Here is a 19542-nt window from a genome sequence, read left to right on the forward strand (position 1 = left end):
AAAAAAAATTCTGGTTATGGTGTGGAGCGCCCGGCGGAGCAATTTGGCTCGCCGGGCGAAGGCTTGTTTTCTGTGACTGTTTGTCACGTGCTTGGGCTGCAGAGAAAAGGGGCTTATTGTGTGAGGCCCACTCTTGCCCTCATTCTTGCAATTTTCATTTCCCCCTTCCCTTGTGCGCCCTAGCCGTTCCTCTCCTTGCCTTGTGTAACACCCCATAAAATTCTTTATTTAATTTAATTAATTTTTGATTAAATATTAGAATTAATTGAGTTAACTGAGAAAAATGGAAATAATGAGGCTAGTGGGCCAGTGTCGCTTGTAGTAGAAGGGGGGTGTCAGTGGTGAAGCCCATTACTAATGATAAGCTTATTTTCATAAAATAGAAGGAGTTGTGGAATAGAGAGAGTTACAGCATTTTGGGAAAAGAAGTCTGAACGTGAAAAGAGGAGAAGAGCGAAGAAGTGCGACGCGAGGAAGAGCGAAGAATCAACCTTCAGGTAAGGGGGGACTCTTCCGTTTATCTTCTATTATGGGATTATAGGTAGTATGATAGAATTTGATCGTGTTATTCGTATCAATTGGGTTGTGCTTAGGTTGTAGAAATGTTAGGTTTTGGGAAGATTGATGCATAATGATTATATTGATCATGTATTGGTGATAATTGGATGGTTGAATGTATTATAAACGTGTTATAATATGTGTTATTTCACTGTATGCGAAATATGGTTGGAATGAGATTGGTTTGGTAGTGATTCGGTGAAAGAGGGACGAAATCGCAGGCTGTTTTCTGCTATTCGGAGCGCTGGAAATCGCCAGTTCGCGCCGCGTCCAGGAGTTGGCGCCGCGAACTGCTTGGCAGAAGGCTAGAAAGTTTTGTTGTGTTCAGTACGCGCCGCGAGCGTATGGCCGCGCCGCGAAGGCGTAGTTCCTTCTCGTTCCGCGCCACGAAACCTTGTTTGCGCCGCGAAGGCGTAGTTCCGATTCGTTCCGCGCCGCGAATGTGTGTGGCGCCGCGTGCTGTTAGTTGTTGCGACAGGCCGTTTTGAAAAGTTTAAAAATGTGTAACTTTTAAACCGTAAGCCGGATTTTGGTGCCGTTTCGAGTACAGTGAAGCTAATCAAATAATTTATATACTCAAATGGTGTTTTGAGTGGTGGCTTGAATTATTTTTAAAACACCCGATTTTATTTGTTTGTGGTGAGATATGTTTATAGGTACACTAATGAATGTATTACCTGTATGATGTTGTGGGTATAACTGGTGTTTATTATACATGTATTGTTGGTATGAAATATGTGTTTTATTGATGATTATGACATTGATCGATGTATGTGGGTGATGAGCATGTTATGGTTGATGCATGCATTCATAATCATTATGTAGCTGGTCCTTGACGATGGTGGATCAGTGGTAGCTAATTCCCATTGTGTGGAATTAGTGAGTGGGTGTTACCGTATCCTTGACGATGGTGGGTCGGTGAGTTGGGTTATCCCAGATTTTGGTACCACATGCATGTAGTTGCATTGCATTAGGCTGTTTTGCTATTATAACATGAATGGAAGATTGTCCAATGTTATAATCTGTGTAAATTTGGTTGTTTGCTTGCTGATTGTATGGTTTGAATCTGATCATAACTGTGATTGGGTGAATGGCATGTGAAATGATATTTTATTATCTATATCTTATAACATTAGTTAAATGTGAATGAGACTCACCCTTACTGTTGTTATTTTTCAGATTGAGGAGTAGCTCTCGTACTTGGTGAGGATTAACTCGTCAAGTAGTTCGTTAGAGTCAGTTGGGTCCGTGTCATGCTCTGGTCGTGTAACACTGGGGGCGTCGTCTAGAGTTACTTGTTAAACTCTTTTTATTTTGGATGGATTTTTATGTTGATGTTTTAAGTCTGTGACTTGGCTGTTTGTTATTCAGATGTTAAAGATAATTCCGCTGTGTTAAACATGATGATCTGAATAAATTTGGTTGACGTTCTCTTTTATGGCATGACATGAGTATTATATTTTATTTTTATGGAAGTTGTAATGCCCTTTTTCATGTTTACTCTGATTATTGTTTATTATTTGTGCGGGGTATTAGAAGGGTGTTACAATAGTGGTATCAGAGCATAGTCGGTCGTTTGAGTCAGAGTCTTAGTGTCGGTTGATCCCTCGTATGCGATTAGTGTAAGATTGACATTGTCGATACTGCTTGTTCTAATAAATATTGTTTGATATTTAGCAGAACAATGGCCGGAAGAGGAGGAAGAAATGACGACGCGATTGCTGAGGCTCTCGGTATGATTGCTGGTGTGTTGGGAGGGAATGCCAATGGAGCTGGAATTGGTGCTGACAGGCAGCTGAATAGTTTTCAGAGGAACAACCCTCCGTTGTTCAAAGGCACTCACGATCCCGAAGGCGCTCAGAAGTGGCTGAAGGAAATTGAAAGGATCTTCCGGGTGATTGATTGTGACGAAAATCTGAAGGTGAGATATGGTACTCACATGCTGTCTGAGGAAGCTGATGATTGGTGGATGGCTAGTAGGGACGAACTGCAAGATGCAGGTATTGCAATCACTTGGGCTGTGTTCAAGAGAGAATTCTTGCGGAGGTACTTTCCTAAGGATGTTAGGGGCAGGAAAGAGATTGAATTTTTGGAGCTGACACAAGGTAACATGACTGTGGCAGAGTATGCGTCCAAGTTTGTTGAGCTGGCAAAGTATTATGTCCACTACAATAATGATGAGGCTAGTGAATTCTCGAAGTGTGTTAAGTTTGAGAATGGTCTCCGTGATGAGATTAAACAGGGTATCAGATACCAGAGGATTCGCAGGTTTGTCGATTTGGTTGACTGCAGCCGAATCTTTGAAGAGGACAATATTAAACTGAAGTCGTCACACTCTCGCGAGTTAGTCGACAGGAAAGGGAAAAAGCATATGGATCGTGGTAAGCCATATGGTAAGGGTAACCAGAAAGCTGGAGGCTGGAAGAAGCCTAGTGGGGGAGACTCTAGTGCCCCTATTAAGTGCTTCAAGTGTGGAGAACCTGGACATTGCATTCACGAGTGCAAAAGTGAGGAAAAGAAGTGCTATAGATGTGGAAAGGCAGGTCACATTGCTATTGAGTGCAAAGGGAACACTGTAACTTGTTTCAACTGCGGGGAAGAAGGTCATATTAGTCCTAAGTGTCCTAAGCTGAGGAAGAATCAAGCTGGTGGTAAGGTGTTCGCCTTATCTGGTTCAGAGACTACTCCAGAGGATCGGTTGATTAAAGGTACGTGTTTTATCCATGGCACTCCTTTAATTGCAATAATAGATACTGGAGCAACTCACTTGTTTATTTCATTGGATTGTGCTAAACGACTGAATTTGGAAATATCTGAGATTAATGGAAGTATGATCATTGACACTCCTGCGCCGGGTTCAGTGACTACTTCGTTTGCTTGTTTGAACTGTCCAATTGATATTTTTGGTAGAGAATTCGGAATGGACTTAGTGTGCCTTCCGTTGGAACAACTGGATGTTATCCTGGGCATGAATTGGTTGCAATTTAACCGGGTTCATATCAACTGTTTCACGAAAACGGTTATTTTTCCTGAAGATGTCATTGTTGAGGACTTAGAGATGACGGCTAGACAAGTGGATAAAGCAATGAAGGACGGGGCTGCCGTGTTTATGTTGATTGCGTCCATGGAAGTGAAAAAGAAAGCGGTGAGTAGTGACTTACCGGTAGTATGTGAATTTCCGGAAGTTTTCCCCGAAGATGTAAGAGAATTACCGCCAGAGAGGGAGGTAGATTTTGCTATTGAATTAATTCCTAGAACTAGTCCTGTGTCGATGGCACCTTATCGTATGTCGGCATCGGAATTGACTGAGTTGAAGAGTCAATTGGAAGAGTTACTTGAGAAGAAATTTATTCCTCCTAGTGTCTCACCGTGGGGTGCACCGGTGTTACTAGTGAAGAAGAAAGAAGGTTCAATGAGGTTGTGTGTGGATTACAGACAACTGAACAAGGTTACTATCAAGAATCGGTATCCCTTGCCGAGGATTGATGATTTGATGGATCAACTAGTTAGAGCTTGTGTGTTCAGCAAAATTGACTTGAGGTCGGGATATCATCAGATTCGGGTGAAGACGGACGATATTCAGAAAACGGCATTTAGAACGAGGTATGGTCATTACGAATATACAGTGATGCCATTTGGAGTAACCAATGCGTCGGGGGTTTTCATGGAGTATATGAATAGGATCTTCCATCCTTATCTGGATCAGTTCGTGGTGGTGTTTATAGATGATATTTTAATATATTCTAAGAATGAAGAAGAACATGCGGATCATCTTAGAGTGGTATTGGAACTATTGAAGGAAAAGAAACTTTATGCAAAACTGTCAAAGTGTGAGTTCTGGTTAAATGAAGTGAGCTTTCTTGGGCATGTAATTTCTAAGGATGGTATTGTCGTTGACCCAACGAAAGTAGAAGCAGTGTCTCAGTGGGAAGCTCCGAAGTCAGTTTCCGAAATCCGTAGTTTCCTTGGTCTTGCGGGTTACTATAGAAAGTTCATTGAAGGTTTTTCAAAGTTAGCATTGCCATTAACTAAGTTGACTAGGAAGGGTCAAGCTTTTGTATGGGATTCGAAATGTGAAGAAGGATTCCAAGAGTTGAAGAAGAGGTTGACTAGTGCGCCGATCTTGATCTTGCCGAATCCGGCAGAATCTTTTGTTGTTTATTGTGATGCTTCGTTGTCGGGATTAGGAGGTGTACTAATGCAGAATCAACAGGTAGTCGCTTATGCATCGAGGCAACTCAAAGTGCATGAGAGAAACTATCCGACTCATGACTTAGAGTTGGCAGCAGTGGTATTTATGTTGAAATTGTGGAGGCATTACCTATATGGTTCAAGGTTTGAAGTATTTAGTGATCACAAGAGTTTGAAGTATCTCTTTGACCAAAAAGAGCTGAATATGAGACAAAGAAGATGGTTAGAATTTCTCAAGGATTATGATTTTGAACTGAATTATCATCCGGGTAAAGCAAACGTTGTTGCCGATGCATTGAGTAGGAAGTCCTTGCATATGTCTATGCTGATGGTGAGAGAATTGGATTTAATTGAGCAATTCCGAGATTTGAGTTTAGTATGTGAAGACACTCCTACCAGTGTTAAATTGGGTATGCTGAAGCTGACTAGTGGTATTCTTGAGGAAATCCGAGAAGGTCAGAAGACTGATGTAGAGTTGGTTGATAAGTTGACTCTGATTAACCAAGATAAAGGAGGTGAATTCAGAATCGACGAGAATGGTATAATGAGGTTTGGTAATCGTGTTTGTGTTCCTGATGTTGCCGAATTGAGGAAGAGTATTCTTGAAGAAGGACATCGTAGCGGATTGAGTATTCATCCTGGTGCTACCAAGATGTATCATGACTTAAAGAAGCTGTTTTGGTGGCCTGGAATGAAAAAGGAAATAGCTGAATTTGTCTATGCTTGTTTGACTTGCCAGAAGTCGAAGATTGAGCATCAGAAGCCGTATGGAGCTATGCAACCGTTATTTATTCCAGAATGGAAGTGGGATAGTATATCTATGGATTTTGTTTCAGGTTTGCCGAGGACGGTGAAGAATTGTGAAGCTATTTGGGTTATTGTGGACAGGTTGACAAAGTCTGCTCACTTTATACCAATGAGGATGGATTACCCAATGGAGAAGCTGGCTCAATTGTATATTGAAAGGATAGTGAGTTTACATGGTATTCCTTCGAGTATCGTGTCAGATAGAGATCCAAGGTTTACATCCAGATTCTGGGAAGGTTTGCAGAAGGCTTTGGGTACTAAGCTGAGATTGAGTTCTGCTTATCATCCACAGACGGATGGACAGACAGAAAGAACTATTCAATCACTAGAAGATTTGTTGCGTGCTTGTGTGTTGGAAAAGGGCAGTGCTTGGGATAGTTATCTACCCTTGATCGAATTTACTTACAATAATAGTTTTCACTCGAGTATTGGTATGGCTCCGTTTGAAGCTTTGTATGGTCGGAGGTGTAGAACGCCTTTATGTTGGTACGAATCTGGCGAAAGTGCTGTGATTGGGCCGGAAATTGTTCAGGAGACAACAGAAAGGATTAAGATGATTCAGGAGAAGATGAAGACTTCTCAGAGTCGGCAGAAGAGTTATCATGATAAAAGAAGGAGGACACTTGAATTTCAAGAAGGAGATCATGTGTTCTTGAGGGTGACTCCTACAACTGGTGTTGGTAGAGCACTGAAGTCAAGGAAGTTGACTCCGCGTTTTATTGGTCCGTTTCAAATTACGGAAAGGGTTGGAGAAGTGGCGTATCGTATTGCGTTGCCACCGACACTTGCGAATCTGCATGATGTATTCCATGTGTCGCAGTTGAGGAAGTACATTGCTGATCCATCTCATGTGATCCAAGTCGATGATGTGCAGGTAAAGGATAATCTGACAGTTGAAACTTTGCCTATGAGGATTGAAGATCGGAAGGTGAAACAATTGCGTGGCAAGGAGATAGCATTAGTCAGAGTAGCTTGGGGAGGACCAGCCGGTGGAAATGTTACGTGGGAATTGGAGAGCCAGATGAAGGACTCCTACCCGGAACTCTTTGCCTAAGGTATGTTTTCGAGGACGAAAACTTTTCTAGTGGGGGAGAGTTGTAACACCCCATAAAATTCTTTATTTAATTTAATTAATTTTTGATTAAATATTAGAATTAATTGAGTTAACTGAGAAAAATGGAAATAATGAGGCTAGTGGGCCAGTGTCGCTTGTAGTAGAAGGGGGGGTGTCAGTGGTGAAGCCCATTACTAATGATAAGCTTATTTTCATAAAATAGAAGGAGTTGTGGAATAGAGAGAGTTACAGCATTTTGGGAAAAGAAGTCTGAACGTGAAAAGAGGAGAAGAGCGAAGAAGTGCGACGCGAGGAAGAGCGAAGAATCAACCTTCAGGTAAGGGGGGACTCTTCCGTTTATCTTCTATTATGGGATTATAGGTAGTATGATAGAATTTGATCGTGTTATTCGTATCAATTGGGTTGTGCTTAGGTTGTAGAAATGTTAGGTTTTGGGAAGATTGATGCATAATGATTATATTGATCATGTATTGGTGATAATTGGATGGTTGAATGTATTATAAACGTGTTATAATATGTGTTATTTCACTGTATGCGAAATATGGTTGGAATGAGATTGGTTTGGTAGTGATTCGGTGAAAGAGGGACGAAATCGCAGGCTGTTTTCTGCTATTCGGAGCGCTGGAAATCGCCAGTTCGCGCCGCGTCCAGGAGTTGGCGCCGCGAACTGCTTGGCAGAAGGCCAGAAAGTTGTGTTGTGTTCAGTACGCGCCGCGAGCGTATGGCTGCCGCGAAGGCGTAGTTCCTTCTCGTTCCGCGCCGCGAAACCTTGTTTGCGCCGCGAAGGCGTAGTTCCGATTCGTTCCGCGCCGCGAATGTGTGTGGCGCCGCGTGCTGTTAGTTGTTGCGACAGGCCGTTTTGAAAAGTTTAAAAATGTGTAACTTTTAAACCGTAAGCCGGATTTTGGTGCCGTTTCGAGTACAGTGAAGCTAATCAAATAATTTATATACTCAAATGGTGTTTTGAGTGGTGGCTTGAATTATTTTTAAAACACCCGATTTTATTTGTTTGTGGTGAGATATGTTTATAGGTACACTAATGAATGTATTACCTGTATGATGTTGTGGGTATAACTGGTGTTTATTATACATGTATTGTTGGTATGAAATATGTGTTTTATTGATGATTATGACATTGATCGATGTATGTGGGTGATGAGCATGTTATGGTTGATGCATGCATTCATAATCATTATGTAGCTGGTCCTTGACGATGGTGGATCAGTGGTAGCTAATTCCCATTGTGTGGAATTAGTGAGTGGGTGTTACCGTATCCTTGACGATGGTGGGTCGGTGAGTTGGGTTATCCCAGATTTTGGTACCACATGCATGTAGTTGCATTGCATTAGGCTGTTTTGCTATTATAACATGAATGGAAGATTGTCCAATGTTATAATCTGTGTAAATTTGGTTGTTTGCTTGCTGATTGTATGGTTTGAATCTGATCATAACTGTGATTGGGTGAATGGCATGTGAAATGATATTTTATTATCTATATCTTATAACATTAGTTAAATGTGAATGAGACTCACCCTTACTGTTGTTATTTTTCAGATTGAGGAGTAGCTCTCGTACTTGGTGAGGATTAACTCGTCAAGTAGTTCGTTAGAGTCAGTTGGGTCCGTGTCATGCTCTGGTCGTGTAACACTGGGGGCGTCGTCTAGAGTTACTTGTTAAACTCTTTTTATTTTGGATGGATTTTTATGTTGATGTTTTAAGTCTGTGACTTGGCTGTTTGTTATTCAGATGTTAAAGATAATTCCGCTGTGTTAAACATGATGATCTGAATAAATTTGGTTGACGTTCTCTTTTATGGCATGACATGAGTATTATATTTTATTTTTATGGAAGTTGTAATGCCCTTTTTCATGTTTACTCTGATTATTGTTTATTATTTGTGCGGGGTATTAGAAGGGTGTTACAATAGTGGTATCAGAGCATAGTCGGTCGTTTGAGTCAGAGTCTTAGTGTCGGTTGATCCCTCGTATGCGATTAGTGTAAGATTGACATTGTCGATACTGCTTGTTCTAATAAATATTGTTTGATATTTAGCAGAACAATGGCCGGAAGAGGAGGAAGAAATGACGACGCGATTGCTGAGGCTCTCGGTATGATTGCTGGTGTGTTGGGAGGGAATGCCAATGGAGCTGGAATTGGTGCTGACAGGCAGCTGAATAGTTTTCAGAGGAACAACCCTCCGTTGTTCAAAGGCACTCACGATCCCGAAGGCGCTCAGAAGTGGCTGAAGGAAATTGAAAGGATCTTCCGGGTGATTGATTGTGACGAAAATCTGAAGGTGAGATATGGTACTCACATGCTGTCTGAGGAAGCTGATGATTGGTGGATGGCTAGTAGGGACGAACTGCAAGATGCAGGTATTGCAATCACTTGGGCTGTGTTCAAGAGAGAATTCTTGCGGAGGTACTTTCCTAAGGATGTTAGGGGCAGGAAAGAGATTGAATTTTTGGAGCTGACACAAGGTAACATGACTGTGGCAGAGTATGCGTCCAAGTTTGTTGAGCTGGCAAAGTATTATGTCCACTACAATAATGATGAGGCTAGTGAATTCTCGAAGTGTGTTAAGTTTGAGAATGGTCTCCGTGATGAGATTAAACAGGGTATCAGATACCAGAGGATTCGCAGGTTTGTCGATTTGGTTGACTGCAGCCGAATCTTTGAAGAGGACAATATTAAACTGAAGTCGTCACACTCTCGCGAGTTAGTCGACAGGAAAGGGAAAAAGCATATGGATCGTGGTAAGCCATATGGTAAGGGTAACCAGAAAGCTGGAGGCTGGAAGAAGCCTAGTGGGGGAGACTCTAGTGCCCCTATTAAGTGCTTCAAGTGTGGAGAACCTGGACATTGCATTCACGAGTGCAAAAGTGAGGAAAAGAAGTGCTATAGATGTGGAAAGGCAGGTCACATTGCTATTGAGTGCAAAGGGAACACTGTAACTTGTTTCAACTGCGGGGAAGAAGGTCATATTAGTCCTAAGTGTCCTAAGCTGAGGAAGAATCAAGCTGGTGGTAAGGTGTTCGCCTTATCTGGTTCAGAGACTACTCCAGAGGATCGGTTGATTAAAGGTACGTGTTTTATCCATGGCACTCCTTTAATTGCAATAATAGATACTGGAGCAACTCACTCGTTTATTTCATTAGATTGTGCTAAACGAGTGAATTTGGAAATATCTGAGATTAATGGAAGTATGATCATTGACACTCCTGCGTCGGGTTCAGTGACTACTTCGTTTGCTTGTTTGAACTGTCCAATTGATATTTTTGGTAGAGAATTCGGAATGGACTTAGTGTGCCTTCCGTTGGAACAACTGGATGTTATCCTGGGCATGAATTGGTTGCAATTTAACCGGGTTCATATCAACTGTTTCATGAAAACGGTTATTTTTCCTGAAGATGTCATTGTTGAGGACTTAGAGATGACGGCTAGACAAGTGGATAAAGCAATGAAGGACGGGGCTGCCGTGTTTATATTTTATTTTTATGGAAGTTGTAATGCCCTTTTTCATGTTTACTCTGATTATTGTTTATTATTTGTGCGGGGTATTAGAAGGGTGTTACACCTTGCTCCCATTCCTCTTCTCTTGCTCTTCTCTTCCTCAATTTTTAAGCAAAGGTAAATTCTTCCCTCTTTGTTATCTTTTCTCTCTTGTGTTCATGCCTATTAAACTAGAGTAATGAAATTAGTTAGGGTTTTGAAAACCTTTAGTTGAAATAGGATGTAATAGAGTTATCTAGAGGTGAATAGAAGTTCCTTAGAGTGTGGGAAGATGGTGTTGGGGATGTTGCTTGTTCTGCAGTTGTGTTGCCCTGTTTCGCTCGATTCGCCCGGCGGAGCATTCTGGCTCGCCGGGCGAGTCACACCAGACCTGCAAAAATTTTCTTTGGTTCTAACATTCTGTGGTATGTTTTGTAGCTAACGATTTTGGGTGGCTTGTTTTGTGTGGTTCCTTCTTTTTGTGCAGATGTTTAGCAGGCAAAGGAAGCGATCCAAGCCTCAAAAGGATGCAACTGAGGCGGGTAGTTCAAATCCTCCGCCTAGAGATTTTGATGCATTGCGTTTTAGTAGTGCAATCCACCAGGACCGCATGCCAATGCTGGAAAAGAAAAATATTTTGGCGGAGAGGAAGTTTATGATTGACACTGAAGGAAGCTACAAGGAGATTGCAAACATTTTCAATGCAAAGAAGTGGGGAAGGTTGCTCACTCCGGTTGATTGCATAAACTATGAGATTGTCCGTGAGTTTTATGCTAATGCACTTCAACCGGAGGGTGAGTTGTGTTCTTATTAGTCTTTTGTTCGTGGTAAGGAGATCGATTTTTCGCGTAATGCGATCAGTGAGCTACTTGGCCATCCTTGGAATCCATTTGATCCAAATATCCAGACTGATGAGTTTTCTGTGGCACAAAGAACTCATCAAAACCAGGAAGTAATTTCTCGTGTGATCCTTAAACCGGGAAAGCAGGTGGAATTGAACAATGTTCAGGAGCCGATTCGTTACAACAGGATTGATATGACTCCTTTGGCTTAGGCGGTGCTTCTGATTGTGTTTAACATAAGGCCAAGGTTTCATAAGTCTTCGGCACCTCTTGATGTGGCTTTGCTTGTTTATCACATCTTGGAAAACAAGACGGTCGACGTTGCTAAAATCATTGCTAATGAGATGAAAATCTTCATCGAGAACACTCGTCGTCCTGGGGTACATTCTAGCGCACCTATCATTTTTCCTTGTTTGATTACTTCTTTGTGTCAAAAGAAGGGTGTTCGTTTTCCAAGTGTGGTGAACGAAAGGAAAAGAGATGTGGTTGATGATATCTACATCAACCGCTACTGTAATGCTAAGTTGGCTGCTAAGAAAAAGCAGAAGGAAGCTGGTGAGTCCTCTGCTGCAGGTGAGCATGGTGAGACTCTGGATTATGAAGATTGGGATCCGAGGTTGAGAGCATCTTTTAATTATACTTGGGATGCGCTTGAGGCTGGAAGGAGGTCCAGTGAGTTCCTTATGGACTCTATGAGGCAGTTGTATCTGCATCATTCTGCACCTTCTGGTGAGATCCCTCCTTTTCCTTCTCGCGAGGATTATTCTGCTTATGCAAATTGGCCTGAGGGCAGGCCTTTCTATTCTGAGGGGGTGGATGATGCTGATGCAGAGGGTGATGAAATTGGTGATGACATCCTTGATTAGGAGTTTGCTAGTTATTTTGTCTTTGTCTTAGTTTTTTTTTTATGTTTTAAGTATTTGATAACTTTTGGTTGTTGGCGCTTGGCCATGTTTTGTTGGATAATGTTAGTTAATTTTAGTTGGATTTCTTTTTATATATTTTAGTTTGTTTAAATTTTTAGCTTTGTAGTTTAATCTGATGCTTCTTAGTTTGATTGTTTAAGATTTTGGTTCCGCAAGAAGCAAGAAAAAACAAAAATATATATGTCAACTCAAAAGTGTGGATGGTGATGATAAAATTCTCAAAAGTGTGCATAGAAGGTATTACTTTAATCGCTTTGTAGAATGACAGCACGTTAATTAAATTAATGCTTTATGCAAATTCGTGATATGCATCATCTAGTAAATATATGTTCATGTGTGAATCATTAGGACTTAACCATAAATGTGAGTAGCTTCCATTGTTCACCGAAATATTGTGATGTCTAGTAATTATGTTTAACTCGTTCGATTCATGTCAAATCTTGTGTTCAATTGAAATTATGGAACTTAGAAGGGATCAAGGCATTGTTTGTATTATTGAGAAAAACCACCATTCCAAAAAGGCTTCATTTAACCGAATTAGTGTGTGCGCATTTGTAAACCTTTTTGAGCCGAACGTTTGTGTGAATGAATCCATTGCATGCCAACAAATTATTAAGATTACCAATTAGTAGTTGTGTTGTTGATCAAGCAAATTTAGTCAATGATGATTCATTCTCATATTTTTCTTGTGTAAACACTTTCCCTTGAACCTTTATCTTACTTTGAAAAGCAATTCTCGTCTCTTGAGATAGAAAAGTGTGAAGTTGGGGAGAGTGGTTCCTATTTGTGAAGTTGCCACGGGAAAGAAAGTGTGGTGGGCAATGCATCTTTTAAATACATGATTATAAGAATATATGTACATATATATATATATATATATATATATATATATATATATATATATATATATATATATATATTGAAAAAAAAATGAAAAAAAATGAAAAAAAATAAAAATAAAGAGAAGATGCATTGTAAGAAAAGGAAGTGAATTGTGAGAAGTTGTGAATTGAGCAAGAATGAATTTATCAGATTGAGAATTGTTTTTCTTGTTTCTTACCAATTTTCGTTTCAATGGCCTTATATATTATCCTTTCCTTTTTATCCTAAGCCAAGCTACAACCGAGAAAAGTCCTTTGTGATCTTTGTTCCATGGTTTTCTTTGCGAAATGTCGAGATGAACGTATGAATTGTTCTGGATGTTAATATAGTTATTAGCGAGAGTGTTTTGTCCATTGATTATATTGTGTATAATCCCTGTTTTGTGAGAAATTTAGGTGATTCATACATGAGCATGTTATGGCAAAGATTTGCATTTTGAAGTTTGTGTTTAGGGTTTAATTCGTTATAGTGCTATCTATCTATCTATCTAAGTTATGAAGTTGCCTTGGGCGTGCACTTGTCGAGTTTGAACCATTCAAGTTTTGTTCGGTTGATTTTGTGCTTTGAATCGTTTTGGTTTAATTTTTAAAATTTTCCTTTGATTGAGGACATTCAAAGATGCAAGTTGGGGAGATTTTGTTGAGTGTCTTTTGTTGTTTCTATTCGTATGTTTTTAAGGCACTTTTTAACCCTTTTTCTATGTTTTTAGAAGAATAACTTATTTAAATAAGTGATTTTTGTCATATGTGAATATTTGGTATTTTGATCTATTTTCTAGTGTTTCAGTTATTGGTGATAGCAAATGTTCAGAAAAATCGGGAAAAAAGTCGAAGAATCGAGGATTTTGGCAACTCTGAAGGTGTCAGTGTTCCTCTTGTTTTCGCCCGGCAAATAGCTTGGAAGCGAAGCTCCGCCCGGCGAGTGGTAGGCGAGCCAGGGGCGAAGCAGCTCATTTTTTGGCCATCTTTCTGCTCTGGAGTGCCCGGCGGAGCATCTGTCTCGCCGGGCGGAAGAAGATATTTTTTTTGGGTTCTTTTGTGTTCTTTTAAGGTCACGTGGCCTGTTTAGTGGGTTTCGCCCGGCGAAGCTGTTCTTCCGCCGGGCGAATCTGGGCTGATGTGCCATGCTATATAGTGCTAGTTAGATATTTTGAGAACCATTCCATCTTATATATCTCTCTCTTGAACCAAAATACACCATTTTTTTTGGAGTGAGAAAACCCTAAAACTTCCATTGTTAGTAAAAATCAAGTTTTTACCCATCAATCTTGGAGACTTCCATCTTGATGTTCATAAAGCTTGATAGTTTGCTTGTTGCTCAAGTCACCATGGAAATGGGTGGCTAAACCTTCTTGGTGTCAAGATTAGAGGTAGATGATTTGCTTTTAGTTTGTATTTCTTTTGATCTTTTGTATGTGAACAAGTGATGATATATATATGGTGAAAAACCTTGTGTTTATTTATTTATGAGATTTGTATTCTATTTGAGAAAATGTTTTCAAGTCTTGACCTAGGTTTTTTATCTATCAACAAGTAAAGTTTAGAAATAGCTTTGTGAGTTGATATTTGCCTATATTAAGCCTTGAGTGTTGTCATTTTGATAGTTAGGTTGAGAGATCATTTAAGGATCAAAATGGCAAATTTCACAATATGGTTTAGACATGAAACATATTGAGAGGATTGTGATTATATGTATCATTCATGAGTTCACATATTTGATCAAGAAAATATCTTAGAAGCAAATTATCAAAAATCTAATCTTGACATTCTTTTACCATCTTTTAAAACCACATACCAAGTTTAGCACTTCTTGCATGAGATTAAAGAATTACGTTACCAGAATCAAAACCAAACCCCATGATAACTTTAACTCACGACAAAATAGACTATAGAACGGCGGTGATATCGCAATAATCCCTGTGGAAACGATAAACGAAAAGTACCACAATACTCTTTCAACACTTGCCTTAGGTGTTGGGAGTGTTCTTGTCACCATGTGTGGTTGTGTTTAAGTTGGAGAGAGCATTGTTTTGTTGCTCATAAGTTGGTTGCTTGAGGTTGAAGCCATAAGTGGTTGAAAAAAAATGTGAAAAAGAAAAAGAAAAAAGAGAAAAAACTTTGAAAAAGAAAAAAGCAAATAAATATGCTTAATAAGTTATTTGTGTTGGTGTGACAATTGTGCTCAAAAGATTGAAGAAGTGTGATTGATTTGGTGCTTGAGACTTTGTGAATTGATCACTCCCAATGAATTAGGCATTGTTTTGTTTCAATTACCTTTAGATATTGACTCTTCCTTGTTACCCAATCCACATTACAATCCTTTAAGTCCTTGTGATTTTTGCTTTTGTGCTTTTAAACATTGTTTGCTTTGATGAATGCATAATTTAATTGTTGTTAGCTTGAAGTTGGGTGAGAGTTAAACCTTCATGTTTGTATTTTTCATCTACCGATGAAGTGTGTGCTAGGTGTGATTCATTTGTGAATATTGTATTGTTTTAGAATTATTGATATGTGTATTGTATTTAGGATTCGTTTCGTTTTCATGTTGTCATTGTAGGATTGAGGTAAGTGTTTACTTTGCTTGTGCGTTTTTGTTTGAACTATACATTTGTTTTCCGTTTTTCAAAACTTGTCGATTCGTGATTCTTTGGTTGATCGGTTTTATTTCTTTGAGTTGTTTGTTTCTTGTTTGAGGACAAACAAGTATAGAGTTGGGGAGAGTGTTGAGTGCCAGAAAGTCGTTATTTTGTGTGTGTAAATAGTGGCACTTATCGATACTTTTTGTTAATACCGTTGAATAATTCCCCGTTTTGTGCATAAATACGTATACTTTATGAATAGATATATTTTCATACACTTTTATACTTTTTGATAGTTTTCTACTCTTTTTGTAGGTATTCTTGCGTATTTGGGCCATGAGCAATAAAGTGTCGAAGACACGGCTTCAAACGCGCGATTTTGAGTGGCGGAATCAACTCATTCGGCGGTTAAGGCTCAAAATAAGGATGATAAAAATCATCAATTTGGTCTCCATTCATTCATTATTATATAGAGCATTGAATAAGCTTTCTAACGCTTCGAACCGGGCGCAAATCGGAGTTACGGTTCTCAAGTTATGGCCGAAACAGTGCAGAATTTTTCTGCTACTGGTGTCACTCGCCGGGCGATGTATTAGGCTCGCCGGGCGAGCCCGACTGGCCCAAAAATGTGATTTGCTATTGCCTGGAGTCGCCGGGCGAACCATTTTAGTCGCCGGGCGAATCAGTGTCGGCAGAAAACGCAATAAAGCTGTTGGAAATCATTTTTTCAAGGATGGTTGGATATTTTAGAGCTCCAATCCATCCAATAGCATTTTTTGAGTGGAATGATGCTAGAAAACACATTGGAGCTGTCAAATGGATGATCCGGGGTTGAATCCTTCATCAATTGGAACCGACAAACCGGGAGATTTTTGGGTTTTTCTCCATTTCTTCTCTTTGTAGTTTCTTTTGTGAGTTTTGTTATGTATATACTTTGATCTCATGTATATTTGTTGACTATTATGTTATATAAAGCTTGCTTTCATATTTTTCTGGATTATTGTTTTAGCTTGTTGCTTTGTTGATATGTGTTTGAGTTGCTATAAAGATGTATGGCTCTAATGCTTATCTAGGATGATTTTCTATTAACTTAATTGCAGAGATGGATTAGGTTGATAATCACTAAGTGTCAGTGCTTAATATGTCTTAGTGGTCGTGTTTGTCTGAGAGATCGACATTTACAGGAAGCTCGGATTTCTCATGTGTTGTTTAGGTGTCTGAGAGATCGTCACTTAGATAATGTTGTGGGTTGTGTTGTTGACATGTGGTAATATTGATAGGTTACAAGTTGAGTATATTCGGTCAATAAGTTTAAGTTTGTGAAGAGTAGATTATATGCAATACTTGATAGTTTCTTCTATTTGAAGAATGAATTTATTTTATTGTTCATATGTTTAATTCCCATATTTACTTTTTACCAATTCAATCCAAACTCATAACTGTGGAAACTGTTGAACGGTAGTTCAATGCACTGATCCCTGTGGAGACGATAAAATTTCCCGGATCAATATTTCCAAATCTTTTGTTGCTTGCCGCTTTATCGCTTCAACAGTTGCTTTAGAAAGCGCTTTACATAAGCGCTGGTAAAGGTCCACATTAGCCAGCGCTTCTCACAAGCGCTGTCTAAAGTCAAATAATTTAAAAAAGTATCTTAAAAGCTCTGGTAAAGGCCCATATTAGCCAGCGCTTCTCAAAACTGCTGCCTTAGATTATCATTAGAAAGCGCTTTCTAAAAAAGCGCTGCCTTAGGTGGATTAAAATTGAAATTAAAAAATAGTTTCTAATCATTGTTTCTATTCTCCTGCTATCGTTCCTCTTCTCTCACGAAAAACCCTAGATTTCTTCTCACTGAATCCTTGAAAAACCCTTCAGACTCTCACGAAATCGCTTCTGAATCCACGAAATCGCTCCTTTCTTCTCTCACTAAATCGCTTCTACATCCACGAAATCGCTTATTTCTTCTCACACAAAAATCCGTTCAGCAAATTTGAAGAACACGGGGATTCGAAGAATCGATATTCTTCTTCTACAAAACAAAATTCGTTTCTTTTGGGTTTATATCTTCTTCTTCGGCATTAGAGGCATTATATCTTCTTCTTCGGCATAAGAGGTATATTTCTTCTGTGAATTTAATAGCTGTTAGGTTGGAAAACTGTTGGAAAATGAAGAAATTTGTTGTTCATTGATTTTCAATTAATTGATTTCTATTTCAGTTTGTACCGGTTTGTTTTATTGATGTTGATGGAGGGTTGTTTCACTGATGCAAAATTATAGACAACTTGATTGACTTCCCTACAGGTACTCCCCACTTTTGTTTAAACAACTGATTATTTTATAAGATTTTAGAAATAAGCTTAGTGTGTTGATTAATCTTAGGAGTGGGAAGTGTGTTTTTATTTTCAGATTTGAGTTGCAAAGAGAAAGTTGAAAAGGAATTGGCAAACGAAAAGCTACTGAGTATTAATTTCTTCAAGTTCGATTATAGTTTCAGGTTAGATTGTAATTTCTTCTTATTTGTATTTCTTATGCATTTAAGTACTGCAGTTGAAGTGCAAACATTGTACTTTGATTACAAGAACTACAAATCATAATTTTAAATTTCAATCAATTATAAATATAAGCTTTAATCACAGTACCGTGACAATCATTTATTAGTAATGACAACATAAACTTTAATCACAATACCGCGGCAATAATTTATTGGTAATGGCATATTACATGACAACATAAACTTTTATATATATATATATATATATATATATATATATATATATATATATATATATATATATATATATATATATGACTTAAATTAACCTCTAATAGATGGCTTAAATTTAGAGAATTTGTATTAAATAGAGGATTTAAGATAAAATGGGAACATATTAAAGGAAAGGATAATAAAATACCAGATTTATTATCTAGAAAATTGTTACATAATTAACAATTGTACCTGAATTTTTCAGAAAAATACAAGAAATTCAGACATTACAAATGGCAGGCAAAGTCATTGACTTTGATGTAACCAAATTAAAGACATTTCCTGAAAAGGAACAATTCAAAACATCTTTGAGAAATCAGCTCAAAGAAGAAGAAACATGTCTTTTAGACAACATTTGGAACTTATCCACTACCTCTCAAGGTAACAGCAAGAAAGTAGCAGTAATAAATGCATTAGCATCTTATTTTTCTACTGGAAGACATTTTAGCAAAAAAACCATTTGTTTGCTATACATTATTCACTGGTCCAAAAGCTGGAGTTTATTTAGATAGGGAAGAAATGACCCAATTAATTGAAGAAATTAAATTATTTCCAAGGTATGGTCAACACTTGTATAAAGGATTCAATGATATACAAGAGGCCATAGACACGGTAATTAAGAATTGTAGAAATGATATTATTATATCACCACGAGTTCTTAAATACCAAAATTATATAAAACACTTGGAAACCTTTGGTGACCAAGAATTTTTACATGAAATTCAAAACATTGTTCCTAAAGGCAAAGGAAAAGAAGTTTCCTTAAGACCACAAATTCCACAGAAAGAACAAAAAACTTTCTGTGAGACATGAAATTCTACAAAAAAACCCAAAAATCACCATAAGTTTGGTAAATTTGGGAAAACCATCAATTCAGACACCTCCCAAGACTTCTGTAGAAGAAATGGAAATAAAAACATTTATTTTGTTACAAGAAGCCTTGGGCCAAATTTGTAACAACCAAATTATCCACAACGGAATCTCCAATGAATGGGATTTTGTTCACAATAATTATAAACAAATGCTATTGTCAACTAGATTTTGCCATTAGGAAGGCAGTGATCTCTTTGCCAACTTTTAAACCCTTCAAATTTAGAGATTACCCTATAACATTAACCAATTTGCTTAAACATGACTACACACCATACTTACCAGCATTTCTAGCAGATACATTAGAAACCATAATTCCAGAATTTCCACAAAATGCAAAACTGGAAATAACATCATTATATCCATATTTTCATAATAAGTGTCCAAGTCATCATTTAATTTGGCTATATTTCAAGAATATGGACATTGAATTTGAAGAATTCCAAGTACAAAACTCAGGTCCAAAGACCTTACACTTGGAAGATCTCTCACAACAAATAGAAATTGCTAGAGCCAAAATAATTTCCAAAGACTTTGGCTGGTCCAAATACAAAATGAAC

Source organism: Vicia villosa, unplaced genomic scaffold (genome assembly GCF_029867415.1).
Source record: "Vicia villosa cultivar HV-30 ecotype Madison, WI unplaced genomic scaffold, Vvil1.0 ctg.001700F_1_1, whole genome shotgun sequence".
Taxonomy (NCBI): Eukaryota; Viridiplantae; Streptophyta; class Magnoliopsida; order Fabales; family Fabaceae; genus Vicia; species Vicia villosa.